Source organism: Meleagris gallopavo, chromosome 3, assembly GCF_000146605.3.
Source record: "Meleagris gallopavo isolate NT-WF06-2002-E0010 breed Aviagen turkey brand Nicholas breeding stock chromosome 3, Turkey_5.1, whole genome shotgun sequence".
NCBI classification, from domain to species: Eukaryota; Metazoa; Chordata; class Aves; order Galliformes; family Phasianidae; genus Meleagris; species Meleagris gallopavo.
This window is the reverse complement of record NC_015013.2, coordinates 88,378,772-88,385,338: the sequence shown is the minus strand read 5'-3', so window position 1 is coordinate 88,385,338 and position 6,567 is coordinate 88,378,772.

Genomic DNA, 6,567 nt, shown 5'->3' with positions numbered 1-6,567 from the left:
GCTCGGCCTCCTGCCCCGCGGTGCCCCCGGGGTCTCCCGTTTCCTCGCTCCGATCCGCCGCGCCGTCCTGAGGCGCACGGGAGCGGGGGGTGAGCGGCGAACCGCGGCCCTCCTGCCTGGTTTCCTTGTTGAGACGGGGGTGAAAACGGTGTCCACGTGTCGAGTAGGGCTGGAAGGGGCTGCAGACCTCTGGCAAAGCTGTGCGTTCTGCCAGCGAAAGCCGCGATAAATGCGAACAACAGAACGGTCACCTTTTGGGGACGTTTAGCGTTATTTAGATGAACGTTGTGCGAGTTGGCACAATATGGGACAGTGCTTGTTGCTGTTTGGCTGTTTCTGTGTTGTAGTTTGGGTGACTGGTACTTCAGAAGTTGAGGTTTTTTTCCTAGAAAAGTTTCAGAGTAAGCAACTTCATGTCTTTTTAGTTACTGTTCTTAACAGGTTTTCCTAGAATCATCTCTAGAAGGGTATCTGGCAAGGAGTAGCGTAGTGGATGGTGGAACCTGTGGCAGATGCTCGGGAATGCTTCCTCTGTAAGAACATTCACAGGGTAGGGAAGTTCTTTACAGAGAGAGTGGTGAGGTGCTGGAACAGGCTGCCCAGAGAGGCTGTGGATACCCTGTCCCTGGAGGTGCTCAAGGCCAGATTGGATGGGGCCCTGGGCAGCCTGGTCTAGTATTAATTAAATGGGGAGGTTGGTGGCCCTGCATGTGGCAGGGGGGTTGGAACTTCATGATCTTTGAGGTCCCTTCCAACCCTGGCCATTCTGTGATTCTGTGGTAGCATCCACAGTTTCGTGTTGGCTTCTGTTTTTTTTCATCCTCTGATCTGATTCTCCTTGAAGGAGCAGGAATCAAGAAGGACAACTGCAGTGATTGCTTTTGTCTTAGGGGAATCTTTGTAATTCTTTGCATTTCTTCCTACAGTGCATTTACTGGACGTGCTGGGGGGAAAGGTCGCTGCAGTTGTGTGTATTCAGACTGATATTCAAGGCACTGGGTTTATGTAGGGTCACTGCAGCTGTGTGCATCCAGATATTCAAGGCTCTGTGTTTTATGTAGAACATCACTTGCACATTTTGGTAGTAACAGCAGTGTATAAGTATTGATTTAATTATCTGCCTTACTTCTAGTGCCTGGTTTTCTTCTTCATTCGTTGTCAAGGTATTTGAGGCACTCGTTTGTGTTGCAAACGAGTTGCTTACCTCCTGTTGATAAAATCTTCTTCAAAATTGTGTGTAAAGAGCCAAAGTATTATTGAAAATACTTGCAGCCTGGGAGTATTGGGAGTACCTTTACATGTCCCTTTATCCTCCTACATTCTCTCTCTCTGATCCTTCTCTTCTTTTCATGCGAAATGAACTGACTTCTATAGCACTACACCTAGTGTTTAAGGACATTACCCCTTTACCAGAACAGCCCTTTCTGAGCATCAAGATTTTGCTTTAAAATCATCCTTTCACTGAATCTGAGGTTGTTATTCCTCTCCAAACATCGCCTCTCAGGCTCCTTCTCTTCTGCTCCCTCCAACCAAGCTCATCCTCAGACTTGTTTGCTTCCTAGTTTATCTCTGCAGCTCAGCCTTCTGCAGAGCTGGGCAGGGTCTGTTCTGGGGTAGGAGCTGCGAGTTATTCTCTGTGTCGTGAGGATCTCTGATTCCTTGCTGTAAAACCATCCGCAGAGAGCCTTAGCAGCACAGTGGCTTCTGCTAGTCCAAACAACTTCCTGCTCCACATGAAGTTGTAAGCAGGGATTTTTTTGTTAGAGGATCTTATTGCAAACTCCGGGGTGGTACAGCTGTCCCCCTGTTTCTCTTATGCCTCTTGGTGATTCCTCTCCTTGCACCACATGCAAAAGGCAGAGGACCAGTGTGGCCTTGCCTCTACTTTCACATAAATTGCAAAAAGCAGCAGATCAGAGCATTAAAGCACTTCCTTATCATATCTGGCTCCTGCTTCTCGCATCAATTAGGATCAGTCAGCTCCATGCATCCTAGTGCATCTGCATCTGGACTGTGGCCCAAGGAGATTGGTACAGAATTTTGGAATCCGTCACGTTCCGGGTGTTGGCACAACTGGTGGATAGTGAAATATTCTGGTACTTTCCAAGTGAGTTGATATGGAAAAATACCTGACAAAAGGCAGCTACTCCTGTAGCAGAGATTCTAAGTGAGACCCTTTGGGCTTTCCTGGATTGCAGTGAGCTGTGACCAGCGATCTCAGCTGGGTTGGAATGCCTCCTAGGCACTACCAAATCCTCAAGACCTTTGGTAGAGGCTAGAGTGAAGTTATCCCCCTCAAGTTAGTCTTGATTATCCCCCACCAAGGAATGCAGATGTACTGTGAGCGTTTGCTCTAAACTTGAATAGAAGGGAATGGTAAGTATAGGTTGGCTTATTCTTCCATCCACCTCCCTACTCAGATATGTTTTAACTGTAGGTGTTTCATGAGGGTGGGTGTTGAGGTGTTTTACTGGATCCACGTATCTCTGTTTATCTGTGTGCGTGTGCTGCAGTGTATGTTGTGCATCTGTGCACACGTGTATACATTGATATAGGGTATTCTATCAGTGTGCATCTTGTCCTCCATGGATGTGTAATCAAGTTGCTGTCGAGTTATATATTTCACTAAATCGCTTTATTAATCTCCAAATTGGTTAACGATTAAGTGCTGTTAAAATTCAACCCTTTGATTTACCTCATAAATGTTAAATTGCTTCTAAATCTAACTGAGGGAATTATGTTTTCATTTCTGATAATTATGAAACCAGTCTGGAACTGGGATCTGTCAGCAGGAGGTTCAGCTGTATTGCACAAGGCTCTGTGCAGTCTGTGTGCTGCGGTGGAAGTCCCCTTCCATACGTTAATCTGACACCTGAAATTGCTGAAATCTGGTTCAGAGGAATGCACGAGAGTTGTCGTTTGCAGCCATTTAAGATTAGCAGCTGCTGTGAATGCCCAAGAGCTCCAGCATCGGTGTGTCAGCACATCCTTGACACCACTTGAGTGCTCCGTTCCTGTGCCTCCTAACTTAGACCTTGCTGCTGTTTGCTTCTCGATGTTGTTGATGCATGGGAAGTACTTCACTCTTCAAGTTCCCATTGCCAAACTGGATGCCCATTCTGTGGTGGTGGCCTCCTGCCAACGTAATGGCTCAATCTGCCCCAGGGCTGGCTATTTTCATCTTAATTCTTTCTCCATTTAACAATATAAAGCAAGTTATGTGGCCATAACAGCAGTTTTTCTGTGTTCACCTGACTAATTTCAAAGAACGTCCAAGCGGCGTAGTGATAGAATGGTTTGTGTTGGAGGGAACCCTTAAAGATCAGGTAGTCCAACCTTCCTTTCCATAGACAAATATTAATAAAGACACTGTTTTTATATCAGTTTGTTTTGAAAAAGTGGTGAAAACTCACGTGAACTTTTGTAACTTATACTGAGTGACTCTTTATTTCTGAATTGCAAGATTGGCGTCCTATATATTCTATTTCTTACTCTTTGAAAGCACATTTAATTTTGTCTGCTACTGGAAATGTTAATTGTTAAAGCAGCAGTTGTCTGAAATACAGCGACTTTGTAAAGGGGTTATGGCTTTCCATGTGTCAAACACATGAAAATTAAGGGTATTTTCTTACCTCCTGGTTGATTATTTGATGAAAAGATGACTGATGTTGACGTACATCCGACTGAAACTTTCTCCTTTCCTTAGTGAGCCAATGTATACAAAAGATTCACTGTATGGAAAGTACAAGAGTTTATTCAGCAGTGATTCTCTTACTGACTGTACATACAGCTTTACAAAACTTGTAAGACTCATCAAAAACGGTGTTGCATACAGCCTTCCTTTTCTCAAGTTTTGGAGGAGCATTTGGTCATGTTGTTAGTGATCAAATTTGTAATATTCATAACAGCAGACAGTACTACTACTTGTTAAAGATGTGATCTCTCACTTCCATGACTATTAAGAAAAGTCAACCGTGAATATCTTATTTTTGCTAAGTTCCAGGGTAGGAAAAAAAGAGCTGATGGAAAATATTATGTAGTTTTAAGTGTAATGGCTGTGGGTAGGGATCTGCTCCATGCATTGTCTGATGAATTGCCCTCAGTATCATGCATCTTTTCTGACGGACAAAGAGCAGCCCACCAGCACGAGAAGTGTCTCCTGGCCTGTTGGCTTGACAAGTTCTGTGCTTTCCAAGGTGCTGCAAGGGCTTTTTCTTTTTCTTTTTTTTTCTTTTTTATTTTAATACATAAGAACATTTTCTTACTGATTCCATGCTTGCAAAGTTGGAAAAGACAGACCTGAACAACACCATTTTCTGCAGCTGTGAAGGCAAGTGGCACTGATACCAGGTAGACATCTCAGAACTATCTGGAGGGGAAGATGCATGTAATGGGAGCAATGATCTTCCCTTGGAAAGAAAGGGGTATTGTGTGTGCTTAATGAACGTTGAGCGTAGAATGCTTTGATCAAGTACTGCTTATGCTAAAGCAGAATGTCTTGGCACTTGATGTTATCTGATTAACCACAGAATGGCCAGGGTTGGAAGGGACCTCAAAGATCATGAAGTTCCAACCCCCCTGCCACATGGTGGCAGGGCCACCAACCTCCCCATTTAATTAATACTAGACCAGGCTGCCCAGGGCCCCATCCAACCTGGCCTTGAGCACCTCCAGGGACAGGGCATCCACAGCCTCTCTGGGCAGCCTGTTCCAGCACCTCACCACTCCATTGATTAATCAAGGATAGTTGTTCCCCTTAGGAAATTGGCAAGATGAAAACTGTTCAGCTTGTTCTTACGTGGCCATGTAAGGGTGAAAAGAGTAAAGGGAGCCTTTCCCAGATGACCACTGAGGCGTCAGGCTCTTCAGGGGTCCTACACCATCAAGTGCAGTTGGCAGAAAAGTAGCCAAAAGGAGTTGGAGTACCGTGATTGCTTAATGCTGCAGCTATGTGGGTAGTAGGTATTTCTTCTGTATTAGTTAGATGGAATACTTGGGGAATTTAATGTCTGAATACAGCGAAATCACAGAATCAGTAAGGTTAGAGAAGACCTGTAAGGCCATTCACTCCAACTATCAGCCCATCCCCACCAGGGCACTGAACCATGGCCCTCGGTGCCACTTCTGCCTTTTTCTTGTACACCTCCAGCAATGGCAATTCCACCGCTTCCCTGGGCAAGCTGTGCCAATGCCTGTTCTCACTGTGCTTTCCACAGCGCTGCCAAATGTTGGTTGTACTTGGGTTGTGAAACTGATGCTTTTTAACCGCAGATGTGGTGAGAGTAGTTGGTTCTCTCCTGTCGTAATTTGTTTGTCTTTTTCTATTTCTGGCAGAGCTGCTCAGCTGTGTTTTGTCTCTGCTGTATGTTTTAGTCTTCTTTTCTCTCGAGAAACAAAATGTTTCATTGCTGAAAGCAGATATAAAAGCTGTCTGTGTGCTAGCCTGTAATTTTATGTATGTCTGAAACTAGCCTAATCTAGCGGTGCTGCGGGAAGAAATGGTTGTGTTGGCATCATGTGGGATGTTGCATTGTGTGCTGCTCCGAACTGAACCAAGTCTCTCTTTTTTTTTTTTTTTCCTGCCTTTATCCCTTTGCCCTGTTGACTTTTCCTTGATAGAAGCAAAACAGGAATGCTGGTGATAAAAGTTATGGGATGTGTTGTGACTGCAGCAGCAGTCTGTGGGGCAGAAATGGAGTCGTTGCTCTTCAGCATGTCACTCAAGGGGCTCAACACTGCTTTTGAAACCTGTAGTGGTGTTTGTAGCACAGATTGATAGGCAACACCAGGTTGATGATTTTGTAAACCAGTTTAGTGACTCTTATCTGGCCTGGCTGTGAACTGACTTCGAGGCAGCAGTAGGTGCTGTGATGTGAGCTTGGGTGCCTCTTAGAGCTGCTCATGTCACAGATTACCTCTGTAGAACTCTGTCTTAGTTTAGTAGTAGGAAGTGTGTGGACGTGCCAGTTCTGATTTGTTTTAAATAAGCCTATTTTAGATGAGTTCCCAAGAGGGGAGGATTCACTGGCTTAGCTAGATCAATCTAAAACTGTTTGAAGTTAAATTTGTCATGTAGATGAATAAGCCTTTAAAACATAATTATTACTGGGGCCTCGTTAAATACCTTCTGAAACTTGTTTAGCAAGTGTTAACTAGTAAAGGACAGACGTCTATTCATGCAGAGGGTAAATTCCTATCTAAATGTTTCTGTGTTCTTGGCTTCGCTTATCCTTTGATAAAGAACTTATTACATTGTCCTTTCATACAAGTCGTGGATTGCAGTGAATGCTCCCTTTCTGCTGCTTTTAAGGAGTCCCTCTGTTGGTTGGCCTCTCTTGCCCTGTCGTAATCCTCCATCACTTCTGACATCTTCGTTTGCTCTCACTTGGAGCACAGTCTGTAGATCTGGGGGGAGCAGGAGGTGGGGATCTCTTTGTGATTTTTTCCACGTTCTTTTTTATTCTAATTGCTGCTAAAATGCAAGACTTCTCAAACAACAGAGTTTCAACTTGAGCTCTTTGGACTCTATCCCTTTTTGAACGTCAGTTTTTGAGACATAGCTTTAAA